The sequence below is a fragment of the Marmota marmota genome, unplaced genomic scaffold, assembly GCF_001458135.2.
Source record: "Marmota marmota marmota unplaced genomic scaffold, marMar, whole genome shotgun sequence".
Taxonomy (NCBI): domain Eukaryota; kingdom Metazoa; phylum Chordata; class Mammalia; order Rodentia; family Sciuridae; genus Marmota; species Marmota marmota.
The window spans coordinates 14,317,858-14,334,381 of NW_026000272.1; the positions used below are offsets into that span (position 1 = coordinate 14,317,858).

The window sequence follows — 16,524 nt, forward strand, 5'->3', positions numbered from 1 at the left end:
CCCTCCCATTTCAAGAGAAAAACTAAATGCTCCTATATCCATTTTTCAAAATGCCAAAGGAAAAACAATAAAAGAACCACAGATTAAAATATTTAGAGAACTTTAATAATGTGACAAATCTCTTTATAATAGTCTATTATAAAGAGATAGCAAGAGAAAGTGCGTGTTATAGTCTCTATTCATTGCTTGAAGTGAAGTTTTTCAGAAATGAATTTAGGACAGCTAATTTGCCATGTTTTTTGTGTGTTATGCTTGGAATTTGAACCCAAGGCCTCTCGCAAGCTAAGCAAATGCTGAATGAGCTATATTCCCCAGACCCTAATTTGCCATCTTAATATGGTCTTTCTTTCAAATTAATTTCAAAGCTATCTTCCTCTCAGGATGGTGAAATTTGTACATTCTTGCAAAATTGTAGCTTACAAAGCACCTTCATACTTTACAGTGGTTTAGAACAACCTATACAACAGCACATTACAAACTCTATTTTTTAAAATGAGGAAGAAAGGAGACTTAGGTATATCTTATTTGTGGGAGTGACAGTGGTGACAAGTCACATTTTGGAACTGTAGTATCTGATTCAGAAGCCCTCAGCCACAAGTAGCCAGGGAACACTTCAAATATGACTAGTCTAAATGAAGATTTGATGTAGGTATAGAATACGTGTGTGTGTGTGTGTGTGTGTGTGTGTGTGTGTGTTACTGGTGATTTAACCTAGGGTCTCATGCAGGCCAGGCAAGCATTCTACCACAAGCTATATTGCTAGACCTAAACATGGGGATTTTGAGAATGTAGATCCACAAACTGTAAAATATCTCATTATTCCTTTTTATATTGCCTGTTAAAATGATACTACTTTGGATATTTTAAGTTACATATATTAATAGAAAGAAGTTTCATGTTTTCTTTTTACTTTTTAATGTGACAACTAGAACACTTTGTGTTGATGGCTGCCATTATATTCCTATTGGACACTGTTTTTTTAGAAGGACTGAAGACAGGCAGAAGAGCTTGGCATTGAGGCAGCAGACAATGGATTCATTACAGGTTCCAAGGCAGGGCAAATAGAATAAAAGCAGGGTCTCAGGGAGATAAGTCTGGTTCTAACATAGAAGACAGACTGAGGAAGGAGAAACTAGTCAGAAAAAGAAGTGAGGAGATTTAAATAGTAATCCAGGCCTGTGGGAATCAGGGTGTGACTTAGGATGAGAATAGAGAAGGGGTTAATTGAGAAACATTTGAAACAACAAGATAGGATTTAGTGACAGAGCAGGTACCATAATGTGGGGTGAGAGGAAAAAAGATGATTATAAAGTTTCTATCCTGAGAGACATAAATAAGGGAGGTTTAGGACAAAGGNAAAAAAAAAAAAAAAAAAAAGAAAGAAAAAAAAACCCTATTCTAAGTTCTCTTCCAGTTTTCATATCCTGTAATTTGATACCTCAAAGCAATCCTTTATAGAAACTGGACTTATGTGTCCTATTATTCTACACCTTATAACAGCCCTTTAAATAAATCAGAAAGAAAACACCTCCTGCTTTAGAAAATGTAGTGCAGACCTGGTTTAAATTTGCATAGTCAACTAAAAATGACCTTCCATACTAAAAAAGCATGGGCCTTTCAGTCTATTGATGGCCCGGGTTCTGGTCTCAGCTCTATCTGGCTAGCCACTAGCTATTTATTCCCCACCCATATCACCACAGAACAGAGAAAATTTGCACTTTTTTGCTCAGAAAGGCAAAAACCAAAAGAAATCCTTTCCTACTACCATCTTGCACCCTTGTTTCCATTTTCTAACCTGACTGCTGTGTTTGGGAACAGGAAACCAGGATGTTCTCTCTAGGCCTGTTGCTAAAGCTCTTTTTCATTTTCTGTATATTCTCTGACGTGTGTGTGTCTGTGTGTGTATATATATTGTCGATAGACCTTCCTTCCTTCCTTCCTTCCTTTCTTCTTCCTTTCCCCTTCCTTCCTTCCTTCTTTCCACTGAGAATGAAACCCAGTGCTTCACACACATGCTTGGCGACTGCTCTATCACTGAACCACAATCCCAGCCCTGACATGTGGTTCTTAGTTATACATATATTACAACAGACCTACAGGGAGGTCTGCCAATATGTAAGCCATTTGGACGCTTTGGTGAACATACATCTAGGCTATGTCCTCAGCTCTAGCTTTTATCAGGAATAAAACTGGTACTTAGAACTCAGGCTGGTTCTTGGGACATATTTCTCCATTGATTTCAAATGAAAGAAGAAAAGGAGGGGGTATTACTTAGTGTCTTCCTCAAACCTCAGCTTCCTAATCCTTATCCTTCCTGAACTTCATCCCATTTTGGCCAGACTATTTCTCATTGATTTTTATTTTTTTTTTAAATGAGGAACTCTTTCCTTCATCAAAATCTTGACAGGAACTATAAACAAGTAAAAGAGAAAAAAGCAAATCAACTGTCCTTGAAGAGGATGTGAGAACAGTGTTAGAGCCCTTTCTGAAAACTGTCACTCTATCTCCAAAGGTCATTTGTAATCATTTTCCAAAATACTGGTGACATTGCTTGAGTATAATGCAAAGGTTTCATAAACATACTATTAATTTCCCCTCCAAGTTAACTTATAAAAGAAATTTCGGCCAGCTGCGCCTAACTTTCCACACAAGAAATCCTCCTTACAAAATGTACGTAAATTGAGCACATGTAAATAAAAAAAAAACTGAATAACTAAGATTCTCTAAGGTGGTAGCTATTTAAAGGGACTGGAATTGGATTTTTACCAAAATATAAATAAATAAAATAGAATCCCATATATTACATCAGGGAGAGAACTCCCTGGAAGGCACCACTTGCTGTGTCCCAAACTTGGTGCTGAGCCACTACACAGACGATTTGGGGCACACTTCTCCCCTAAGCCTATTTGGATGTCCCCCTAAAGAATGGTGCAGTGCATCCCAAATCTTCCCAGCTTGTCAACAAGCCTTTTGCAATAAAGAAATAACATATGTCACTGACATGCACAGGTAATCCATGTAGCTTTCCCTTCTCAACAGACATTTTATCTTTTATTAAAGGAAATAAAATCAGCCCAATACTATTTGCCCTTTATAAGACCATCTTAGAGCTATTCTGGACTTTGGGCTTCTTTCTAGATAGTTACAAACTAGATGAGTAACAGATTGGAGTGTTTTCCCAGATGTCCCAAGTTAAAGCTGGAGAGTCTAAATTTAGCTGGGCCATCAATTCTCTTGGTGAAAGATAAACTATTTTCCTTTTGCTCTCTGTAAGTTTAGGGGAAACTTGCTCTGCAAAAACCCAGACAATTGGAATAAATCAATTTCAACAGTGTTTCTTAACCAACTTTCTTCTTCAATTTAACATTCTATCATCTTTGTCATTACAAAATGTTCCTATGTTGGTAAACTGACTAGTAAAATAGAATGAAGTGAACAATAAGAAGTCCTGCTTTTCCAATCAACTCTGTCTCCCAAGGAGACACATGGCTTTTCTCTTTGTCTCTGTTCTTAGCCTTATATTGAACATTTATGCAAGTTAAAACTTTTCTATGGCAAGGATTTTCTTCTTGCAATTAAAATGGATTCCAATTCTGATAGATACAAGACAAGATTTACCTGCTCTCTTAATAGAACACTGACAGCTGAATCACCTTAAAAAATTAAAATATCCTTTAAAATATGTTTACACCTTTAAAGGAGATTGTTAAAATCATGAAGGACATGTTAGGAAGAAGCTTTACTGTTACAAGAATAGACTTATCTTTCTTCTTGTACCTCCTTTTCAGACTCATTTTTGCATTATATTTTCTGACCCTGTCTGACACATTTTTCCCCTTAATACTCTAGCAATTTGGCCTGATTTGATTTCCCATTTTTTGTGATTTTCTCACTTACTCAAGTACCAATCAATTGTCTCAAGGTATTGATACACTTTGGGGCACAAAGGAGGCATTTCACTATTCTTTAATTTATATGTACTTTTAATTTCTTTTGTTAATTTCTTATAAAATTCTTGTTTTAAGACTATCTAGTTCTCTTGGATTCCCTTTTGTCAAAGTCACCTCCCAAAGTCCCTTCTTGGTGTCCTGAATTTGCTAAAATGTATGTGCAAAGTCCATTTTACTTGATTAAATGAGTTCTCTCCCAGTGAGTTCTAAATGCTATCATTCTGGGGTTCAATCTACCAATTTCTATCCACATCCTTCAGGAAATATTACCAATCAAGATCACATAAAAGAAGTCTACCTTATTTGAGTCTTCTACGTTAAAACTATTCTTAAGAAGTTACCTAATATAACAGAAACTTGTTTGACAGTCTAGGACCACTGAATTGCTTTTCAGCAGATGGTTAAAGACTCTTAGAGGGCTGGGGCTGTAGCTCAGTGGCACAGCACTTGTCTAGCATGTGTGAGGCACTGGGTTCAATCCTCAGAACCACATAAAAATAAACAAATAAAATAAAGGCATTTATTTTTTAAAGACTCATAGGACTACATATTTTAAGTGAACCTGGCAAAGAAATGATGCACATTTTGATTCCATTGATACAGTTCACCATCGCACATTGTCTATATAATATCTATGAATTTTTTTAGTGGCTGAATGATCATAAAGATTAATAAAGCAAATTTTCAAAATACTTTTGTAAAGTTTTCCAATTCCTACCCTAGGAATTTGGATAAAAGTAGGAAGCACCACATCTCTCCAGAGTTTAATGGAGGACTGGGGGTGCAGCTCAGTGGTAGAGCACTTGTCTAATATATGCAAGGCCTTGGGTTCCATCCCCAGTCCTACAAAAAAAAAAGTGCACTGGAAAATATAAGATGAAAAGAAAATTGATCTTCACTAGTGGATGTTAACACATAGAAACAAATAGGTTTTAGAAACTTTTCTCCTCTGTGCAAGAGTCAATTGCAGTGCTGTTGCAACAGAAATGTCTTAGAATTTAGAAAGCTTGGTAGGATATAATTGTTAAATTTCCTTTACCCTGGGGCTGTGGATGTAGAGTGCTTGCCCAGCATGCTTGAGATCCTGGGTTAAATCACTGTGTGTGTGGGTGTGTGTGTGTGTGTATGTGAGGAGGGGGTTCCTTTTCCACGCTCAGACTGTTTCAATTGTAGCTATTATCAGGGAAAAAATAGTACTGTGCAGATCACATGCATGTTTACTTAAGTTTTGGCTTCTAAAATGAGACTTTTTTTTATGAACACACACACAAGATAAAAATTAACAAAGGTAGTTTTAGGGGAAAAAACACATGGACAGGAATATGTTTAGCTAACTAAACACTGCAAAAAGAGTTGAAAATAAATAACAGAATGGCCATTTATGAATTTCTAAAGATTAGATAGCATCTCTTTCCCCTAGACTAATTTTTTTAAAGCCTGAAATAATTTTATGAGCTATTTATTACATGATAAAAGGAACTCAAATTAATTTTTGAAAATCTCAACAGAAAAACAAAATTAGTCACTCTGTCCATCATTTCAAAGTAACCATCAGTAGGACTCTGTCCTGAACATTTAACTATTTATTAGTGGCAAAGGGAAACAACATCAATAAGACAGGGTGACAATTACAGATTTAACTGCTAAGTGTGTGATATTGCACATTAAGCACATCTAGGAACTGTTTTCTAAAGTTTAAAGTAATTTTGAAATCACCTTAAATTCCAATCCTCAATTATTCCACTTCCTGCCTTTCAGTTATACAATCTCTCCTGTACTTTTTTTCCAGAAAGACCCCTTGAAACAATCCAGTCTACTCTGTTCATTTAATAGATGGGGAAACTGACACCATAAAAGGTTAAATGACTTGCCTGAGGTCATGTGTATAATTCTACTGCCTTCCAGTCTAGTACTCTTTACAGAGCTGCCAAAGTAGCACAGCTTGCCATATAACATGGCAGTGGATGGTGTGATCTACCTGAAAGGATTACTATGACCACATTTTATAAGTACCCAGCGATGGTGTAAATCTGCTTCTAATATACAGCTCAAAAGCATCACTATGGAGTATTTGATGTCTATGCATCTATGTAAGATTTCAAGAGAAATGGAAATTTTGCTTTGTATATCACCAGCATTCTCATTCAAGAAAGAATACAAGGGAATGCAGCTAAGTGGTTAAGTGCCCCTGGATTCAATCCCTGGTAGAAAAAAAAGAAGAAGAAAGAAGGAAGAAGAAAGAGGAGGAGGAGAAGTGGGGAAGGGAGAGATGGAGGGCGAGGAAGAGGAAGAAGAAGAAGAGGAGGAGGAGGAGGAAGAGGAGGAAGAGGAAGAAAAAAAGAATGAATGAACAAATACAGGAAGGAGCCCTAACTTTTCAGTGCCAAATCTGTATTAAATGCTAGATATTCCCTAGAATCCTTTAGTCCACTGCCTAGTTCTATGGGCCCTCTTCCTATGATACAGAAATGCAAAGAGAAATGGGTTTCTTATTAAATAGCAGTGCCAATTTAAATCAAACCATCTTGGTCTAGTTCAGGCTAATCAACCACTAAAGGTCATACTCCAGCTCCCTCCCCCATTCCTTCTGCAACTTCTAATCATTATAATAGCACTTTAAAGCATCTTCCATCACAGCTTTCCCCTCAAGTCACACCCTTAATGGGATGCTGTCAGTTCATTTCCTTTCCTCACCCAGGCCTTCAACTCCTGGCTCTGGATCTCTTTTTCTTTTGTTGACTGTTGTTCTAAGGGCTGTCATCAGGAGTGGGTAGAAAAGACAGGTCTGTCTAAAGTGTATGTCCATAAATGATGGGAATAAGTTTATACAAACACATGGAACAGATTCCAAAGCTCTGAATGCCAAGCTGAGCAATTTAGACTTAACTCCATTGGCGTGGGGAGTCTTTGAAGGTTTGTTGGGAGGGTGATATGAGGGAACCAGCTTTAGTGGAAAGTGAGCAGTTGATTACTATGACCACTTTTTATAAGTACCCAGCAATGGTGTAAATGTGCTTCTAATATACAGCTCAAAAGCTTCTTTTTTGTCAGTTGGTGTGAGTGGGGAGTAGGAATTTGGGAAATACTTGAGAGATCAGTTAGAAGGTTGATAGAGTGGTCAAAACATTAAAACATAAGGACCTGGATTAAAGTAATGGCAGTAGAAATTGAGTTGAATGAATGTAGGAGACATTTCATAGGGAAGACAGATGGTCCTTAGAAGATGGAAGAAAAGAATCACAGCTGAATAATGACTTTGCTTTTAATCCTGAGTGAATAAAAGATGAGGAATGTAGAAGAGATGGTAAGATTATAGAGACATAGGAGGTCTAACTGTGAGCTGATAGTAGGACAGAGAGCCAGGGGAGATGACCTGGAGTCAGTTGAGAAACCTGGGTGAAAAGTTGGAAATGTTGAGGCATCAGTGTAGATGAAATATTTGAAACTATTAGTAAGGTGGGGTGCACTTATCAGGGAGAATAATTTAGAAGATAAAACAAGAATAAAAAGAGAGAGGTAGGGAAACAGAATAAAGGAGGTTACAAGTTTCTGGAAGGAAGGAGTAGCTACTTTCAAATGCAGTCAAGAGTAAGTAGAAGAAACAGTAAATTTGCCCAAGAAGCCCTATAGTAAATCCTAAGACCTTAATAAATCATATTTACTTTTCTCAATAGGACTGTTCCTCAGTTGTACAAACAAAAACAATAATGTTCAGAGGCTTTGTTTCTATAGCATTCAAATCCAGAGCTTAGCTCTTGGTATTTAATTCACTGAACTATTCAAACTAAAGGGGGAAATCTACACAATGAAAACAGCAACAGGCATCAATGAGTAGTATCATCAAGTGAATAAGGCTTGAGATACAGTACATTACTTTTTCTAAAAACATGTTACACATCACACCAAAAGCCTTCATGTAATGTTTCCCTAGTTAGGACCCCAATGGTTGAGTTGACAGCATCTCTGTTTCTTTTCTGAATCCGCTCCTCTATGGTAGGCCATCTGACTAAACAGTAGAGTGGAAAGCCATCTAGCTATGACAGATTTTGCTGGAGAAGACAGTGGGAGATCTGGGTGAAATGAGGATCACACCAGAAAATGAGGCATATAAAACTCTAAGACGCAGTATGGTACATCCAGGCCTTAAAAAATAAATGTCTTCCTCAGTCACAGTCTGTGAGTTAAAAGAAGCCAAGTAGCTACCAAAGAAAGTGTGGACTGTCTTTCTTTTCTACACAGAAAAAAAACATTTATCAGGAGATTAGTAAAGTGGTAATGGCATTTCAATTTTTGGTGCCACTAGACAGTCAAGGACTACCTAGTTACTTTTAGAAGCCTACCACCCTTCCTATAGGGCCCACTCAGCCCAGTCACCAGATCACTCCAACTTTCACCAACATATACACTCAATCTGAAGCTCCATCAACTCAGAATCTCAACAACTCCTTGTAAGGGCATATCTGTGGAACAGCAAAGGCAGAAGTGTAGCAGGGCATGGTGGCACCAGCTATAATCCCCGCTACCCGAGAGGCTGAGGCAGGAGGATTGCAAGTTTGAGGCAGCCTCAGCAACTCAGCATGGCCCTGTATCAGAATACAAAGTAAAAAGGGTTGGGGTTGTAGCTCAGTGGTAGAGTGCTTCTGGGTTCAATTCTCAGTATCCTCCCAAACAAATTTATGCAAACAAATGCATAATGATATTCACCCAGAAATAGCCAGAGAAATAATAAAAATAATGCTAGTACTAATAATTTTCATCCATTGAATGTTTGCTATATTATCAAACAGTTATATTAAATGCAGATATAAATAATAGCATTCTGACTCTGAAAATGATGGTTTTGGGACATATGGTAATAAAAAAATACCTATGAGAAGTTATCAAAACAAAACTCCTATTACAATTTATAGAAAAAGTGAAGTGGTTAATTACTTAAGTCTTTGGAATAGGTCTAGACCTATGTTGCTATCGGTTTTGTTTCTTAACCTCTCCAGGCCCCAGATAAAACCTCTTCCTTATCTATTAAATGGTGATAATAATAGTACCTATGACAACATAAGCTGACGGGGAAGATAAGCTAAATAATACTTTATGTTCATTGGCACACTGCCCTGTACATAAGCATTACTCAATAAATGTCAGCTGCTATTATTAGAAAACAATTATATGATCATTCATGATTACAAGGAAGCAGATATAAGTTATCTCATAGATGAAATACAGGGTATGCTATAAAAGCTAGATAACACCTTTGACTGCAAGATAGGACTTAGAGGGATCCAAAACTAGGGCTATAAAATGGTCCCACCTCTTTGGCACTGGGAATTGAGTCCAGCATCTTAGGAATGCTAGACAAACTCTCCCACTGAGCTATAGCCCTGTCCTCCTCTCTCACCTCTTATATGTGGCTACTCATTACTCTATCTGTATTTCCATTCAGCTTCACAATCAAATATTCCTTAAATAGGAGCAATTATAGTGATAAAAATACAAAGACACACTCTTGGAAATGCCACTAGGAAGTTGACTAACACCAGCAGTAAGAATCCTGGGAGCCTTCCTGTCCAGTGGACCTCCCCTGTCATTTTAATGCTACTGATGACTTCCTATGATAAGACAAAGAGGCTCTGCTAGGAACATCAAAAAAGGCTTCAGTAAGAACAATGATACAAACTCCTCTTTGTTTCCTAGGTTTAACATTATGCCAAGGTGGAGAATTTATTCTTTATCCTACTTTTTCCCGAAAAAGGGTTGTTCTGGAGAAATTTTAGGCAAGGTGGCTAAGTAAATCTAAAAAGGGACATGATATATATTTGTAATAATACCCAAAGCTTGAAAAATGTACTACTACCAATGACCATGTTTTATGAACAGAATTCTTAACTACTACAGTTAGATTAGTTCACATATATACTCTTGCCATATTTAACCCAGAGGCGGGGGGACTTCTAACCCAACCAGTTGGATCAGCAACTGGATCCAAAAGTCTAAGCAACAAACCGGCTCTCAATACAAATAAGAATAGGATGCTTTCATATTCTGCCCCAGGACAAAGGGTTATCAAGCTATCAACTCTGAACTGTATGATAACCTTTAGTGCTTAAATGAGTCCTTTATGGCATTATTCATTTTAAATAGAACTTTGAAAGGATCCTCCCTCAGAAACAAATTTTAGGGCATGAATATCAGAAAATACCTTCTGAAAGAATACAGACCAACACTGCTATCTAACAGAAATACAGTGCAAGTCATGTATGTAATTTTATATTTTCAAGCAATCACATTAAAACAGTAAAAGGTGGGCATGATGGAGCATGCCTATAGTCCCAGCTACTTGGGACACTGAGGCAAGAGGTTTGCTTGAGCTCAGGAGACCATGGCCAGTCTGGGCAACAGAGGGAGACCCTGGATCAAAAAAAAAAAAAAACGTAAAAGAAACAAGCAATATTAATAACATAATTTATTGCCAAGCGTGGTGGCATATGCCCATAATCCTAGGGGCTCCGGAAGCTGAGGCAGGAGGATCACGAGTTCAAAGCCAGCCTCAGCAACTTAGTGAAGCCCTAAGCAACTTAGTGAGACCCTGTCTCTAAGTAAAATATAAAAAGGGGCTGGGGATGGGGCTCAGTGGTTAAGCAACCCTGGGTTCAATCCTCAGTACTAAAACAAACAGAAGACATAGTTTATTTAGCTTCATATATTCAAAATATTAAATTTTCCATTATTCGGTACAGCATCTACTTACAGACTAGCAACTTTTCAAGTGCTCAATAACCACACATAGCTCATAGATACTGTGCTGAAGAGTATAGATAAAGTCAATCTACACATATGAAAAACTGCCACATTGGAAGAGCCATGCCAACCTCCTCTGCCATTTCAGCCCCTCACTGTCTCTGATGGAAGTTGTGAGGAAGAAGCTGGGAGGATGTGCTTTTAACAAATCAAGTTGGAAACCCAAACCCATTTATCAATAGTAGAAACAAAAATACACACAATACTTGTGGTTTTTGGTTTTGTTTTTTTTTTTTGTTTTGTTTTTTTTTTTTTGCTTTTTGCAGGTGCTGGGGACCAAATCCAGGGCCTCTGAGTATGCTAGGCCAGTTCTCCACCACTGAGTACACCTGCTACCAGTAAGTTGTACCCCCAACCCATAAACACAATAGTTCTATGGCTAAGTGACCACTAAGGGTTAAAAAGGCTTTCCTAAGGAGGAAGTTCTGGGAAGTTAATCATCATTTCCAACCTTGTACTCAGGAGATAATGTGTTCTAAGCTCCCAGTACACGTACCAAGGATCTGCCTGGATCTCTCATTTACACTCTGTTGGTCAAAGGGAACTGGCCATGTTTACAAAGTTTCAGGTTCCTTTCTTCACATCCTCTACGCCAAACAGAGGGTCCTTCAATCTGGCCTTTCCCCAGAAAGCAATTTCTCCATGAGACATGAAGCAGCTGCCTGATTTGGTCACTCTGTTGAAACTGAGAACCCTGTGTTCCAAGCATTTCAAATTAGCTTCCTGACGCAAAGACAAACTGAAAAGGAAAACATTTGCCCTCTCCTTTTCTGCTCCCCACTGCCTGCTACCACTCCCATCCCGATGCCAAGGCCAAACACTTTCAAGCAACCATCTTATTAATGCAAAACTAGGCAACGTCAACTACATCTTCTGGGTTTCCCTCACCTTTCAATTTCCCCTCTCATCATCCCATTTCAAGGAATGCTGTATAATAATAATCAAACAAGCACAGAGACAGATAACAACCTTGCCCCATTTTTCTTCAAATCCGCTGAATAGCTCTTCATCTCAAAATAAATATACACACTCTAGCCTGTAGGCTTCAAAGTCCTTTTGCTGTCTAGCCTGAACTAGTTACAATCTTGACCAGATGAACTGAATTCTCGCAGAGGCCTGTGCATCCTCCCTCCATCCTTCCTCTCTAATTCTTTGGTTAAGAGTCCACTAGTCTTGACAGCACCCATACCCTCACCTACCTTCTCCAGTCACCTTTTCCCAACAACTATTCTCAAGACCCCTGATGAGTAGAGCCATATCTTTTACTATTCTGATCCCTTTAGGGCACATGTTTCTTGTGTTTCACTTTAAGTCCTTATAACAAAGTCTGGTGCACAGGGGATGCTCAATAATCTTATGGTAAATAAATAGCTAGACTGCTGTAGCAGCAAACCACCTTCAGACTATACCTTGGAAGTCAGGCCAAGGTATTCAGACTATCCATGGAAAAAAAACATTTTAATCATATCACTGCAATATTTATATAAGCCAGACCCATATTTACCTGCAAGGGGGGAGGGAGGCATTGTAGAAGATGCAAGAGACATTTTCTGGGTTGATGGAAACGATCTCTATCTTGGCATGGGGAGGTGGTTGCATGAATGTATAAATATAAAAATGCATCAAGTCATTAGGATTCCTGTATTTTACTGTATATAAAATATACTTTGATAAGCAAAAGAGAGAAAAAGGAGGTGTATACACTCATTTTATAAAAATATAATTCTATCATATCATAAACTGAACCCATATGAAAATGTTAACTGTAATAAACAATAAACATATTAAACTGTTAACAGTGGTCACCTTCTGGTGAATAGCTGTAGCAATGAGAGGGGAAGGGGGGTAAGTAGCTTTCACTCATACATATTGCCTCAAATTTTTTCTCCATTTATTGAATATCTACTAAAATCGAGGCACTCCCATAGGTATCAGAGGTACAAATATAGCAATGTTCCAATGTATGCCCTTAAAAAAATTGCATTTTTAGGCCAATATGAATTCTAACATTCACCATCTAATGCATATGCTGGGACTGGGGATGTAGCTCGGTGGTAGAATGCTTGCGTGGCATTCATGAGGACATGGGTTTGAACCTCAGCATCACACACACATAAAATAACATGCTAAATGTGTATGTGTTCAGATACACACACACAGAGATGTGGATATATAGTTAAGGTATGTGGAAAGTGTTAAGAGATCACAGAAGGAATTGTTATACTGTTTGGAGTAGGGGTGGGGAAGAGGAGCCAGGTAAGTTTTGATAATTGTGGAATGAAGAGCTAAGATGTCAGGCTAACTAGTATGTTCCAGACAGAGAGAACAAGGTATGAAATAGCAAAAGGTACACTAAGTTTGGAAAAGGGGGCTTAATTTCTCCTTGTGATTGAATCCTGATGCCCATTAGAAGAGAACAACGTGGAAAGAAATTGTTGGAAAGGTAACACAGGGCCAGATCGCAAAGGGCCTTGGAAGTCAGGCCAAGGTATTTGGACTTTATTCTGAAATGTAATGAGGAGCCACTGGAAGATTTTTTTTTTCATAGAGGAATGATGATTTTATTGCACTTCATTGTGTTTTATTAAGTTTATCAGGCAGTGTGGTACATGCCTGTAACCCTAGTCACTCGAGAGGCTGAGGCAGGAGGACTGCCAAGGTTGAAGCCAACCTCAGCAACTTAGCAAAACCCTGTACCAAAATAAATAAACATAAAAATGGCTAGGGATGTGGCTCAGTGGTAGAGCACTCCTGGGTTCAGTCCCCAGTAGAAGAAGGAGGAGGAGGAGGAGAAGGAGGAGGAGGAGAGAAGAAGAAAGGAGGACAAGAAAGAAGGAGGAGAAGAGAAGGAGAAGGAGAAGAGCAATCTGTTGGCAATGAAGGGGGAAATTTGTTGAAAAGCAAGACTATCAATTGAGTGGCTGACGTGACAATGGTCCAGGGAAGAAATGATGAAGGTTAAAACGTGGAGCAAATAAGAGTGAATGGATACAAGAGAGGTTGAAGATACAAAATAGAGAGGCATCCATAATTTTGTCAATGTCCCCTAGTTATCTTAGAGTTTGGACCCTAGTCTGAAAATTGTACTAACTCCCTTGCCCAGAGATCTAGTCTCCTACATTAACCCTTCCCTTTTCTTTTTGATTTTTTTAAATTTTTTGATGGACTTTTATTTTATTCATTTATTTATATGCAGTGCTTAAAATTAAACCCAGTGTCTTAAAACATGCTAGCAAGTACTCTACCCCTAAGCCTCAACCCAAGCCCCAACCGTTCCCTTTTCTTATCTCAAAATAACTACTGCCAAATGCCTCCAATGGCCAGTGAGGAAGGTGAAAAATAAAGCAAAATCACAAGTGAAACAATCCATCATGAAAATCATTGCACTGCCTTCCAGCATTTTGTATTAAAATCACCTTGCATTTTCTAAGATGTCACCCAAAGCACTTCCTCAGCTTCCTAGACAATGAAGGGCACCCTTCAAAGTCGTCCCTTTTCCAAATAAGGGCCATGGAATATATTCATGGGTATATGTAAAAGGTATGTCTTAGTTAAAATTCCAATAAATGTCTATAACACATGTCATTTTAAAAGCTTAAGTTAACTTCCTTAATCTGTAAGGCAAAATTCTGCTTTTTTTCTGATACATGCAGACACCAGGAAGCCAAGCTAGCTACAGAACGTGAAAAAAAGCAACCTTCAAGGGAAATTTCCCCCTTTTCAAATGTTTCAGGTTTTCAAATTGCTGGATTAGGATATATCTTTGAAACAGTATCTCTTCCTATTTATATATTTTTTTTAAAATTCTGTACACTATTTTTATACATGTGTTTCAACTATTTCTAGAAAAATGACTCCATTTTATGTTAAAAATAATTTCCCTCAGGCTGGGGCTGTAGCTCAGTGGTAGAGTGTTTGCCTCATACATGCTAGGCACTGGGTTGATCCTCAGCACCACATAAAAATAAATACATAAAAGATACTGTATCTATTTACAACTAAAAAAACTTTTTAAAAAATCCCTTAATAAAATAGAAATAATTTTAAGAAACTAGCTTCAAATATAAAAGTATTTTGATTACTTATACCAGGCTGGTGGCTTACATTCTTTCAACAAGCATTCCTCTCCTCATCACTGAATAAAAGGAACTTGTAATTCATAACAAAACATACAAGACAGCAGAACCTCAGCCAAGATGATTAAGGATTATTATGCACATACACACACATTTTTTAAAGCCACATTCTGTATTAGTCTTATAAGGATGTATTGGTAATTTCAAAGTACTAAATAGGGTTTCATCCTAGCTGTGAACACCAAAGATGCATTGTATAAATAAATGTTAACAGTTGTGATACTATTTATAAAACTTGTTTACAGAGTAACACTTAAAACAGATGTGGCACACTATGCTTACATTCCATATGCTTTTTTATATGATCCCCAAATCAAGCTTAATTCCATCCATGCAAAGCTAAGTGCAAATAAAAGGTATGACTAATTTTAAAAGAACACACAGCTATTTGCCAAGAGGTATGCAATAAAAAGTTACTATGTCTTTGGCGAAATACTATATTTACATACTCAACAGTATACATCAGGAAAAATTCCAGTCACAGTAACTTTTCACAAGATTTATTATCAGAACTTGTAAGTAGATATACTGGGAATAGTGGCATGCCTGTTAGGGAAAAATCTCCCAACCAAATGCACAACTCATGCCTGTTACAATACCAATAGAAATGGCTCCTCTAGTAGAAAATAAAATTCATTTTACAGTATTTACAGTTGGATATAACCAAAACCTGAGAAAAACAGTTACAATGGTTCTCTAACCTTAGAGAAATTTAAAAAACACACAGAGATTATTCTTCAAAGAATAATCTACTAATAAAACCGTAACATCACTTTGCTCAAAGGACCTCAGACTCCTAATGAAGAATGAACCTTTTTAAGTAGGAACTAAAATACCTGCTGACAATCAAAGAAAGGCCTGTTTCATAAACAGTGAGATGACGGAAATCAGATCTATGACTCCTAACTGTTAGCAAGTAAAAGACTAGAGTAAATCTTAAGAAAAAAAAAATCACCAGATGTTCTAAAATATCTAACCTTCCAGGCAGACTAGATCCTAAAAGCAAAAGAACAGAATGATGGGGTAGGGGGCGGTTAGGAGTGAATGATCAAAAAGAGGCTCAGAAGAGGAAAATATTACCAAAATATGACCTATGTTTTTTGAATTTGTAGTATGAAAAACAAAATGAAAAGAACATCATGAGATCATTAACCTTTTTCTAGAACATGTAGTTATCACCTAAGAGTAAAGTTGAAGCCCTTAAAAACTGTGGAAAAGCAAAAAGACTAAGATAATCAATGATCAATAACAAAACACATAATCAAAGTAGCTTACCATATTTGACCTAATGAGGAAAAAAATCAAATGTTTTTTGCTTTTGAAAAAATAAATATAGTATATAAGGTAACAGGATAAAAACAGCCAACAGATGAAATTTCTACTGAACTAACATCCATCTTTTTTCCCTTCTGTTCCATCTGGAGCTTCTTTAAAACCACAGTTAAGATATATAAGCACTAAGAAAATTTAAGTATTGAAAACTATGTGGCAGCTGGAGTTAAAAGAGTAGGATAAAACTTTCTTTTTCCTTTCCAAAGAAAATGATTCTATAAACATTGCCATGCAAGTTTTATAGATAATATATGTGTGTATGTGTGTATATATATATGTGTGTGTACCTCTCTCTCTCTCTCTCTCTCTCT

The 16,524-nt window shown here is 37.3% G+C and overlaps 1 protein-coding gene across 11 annotated transcripts in view; it reads right to left on the reverse strand.

Moving 5' to 3' along the window:
- The window catches only part of LOC107152541 (integrator complex subunit 6-like), a 76,297-nt gene that overhangs the window by 58,504 nt on the left and 1,269 nt on the right, over window positions 1–16,524 (reverse strand). The gene's annotated exons all lie outside the window — the stretch shown is intronic.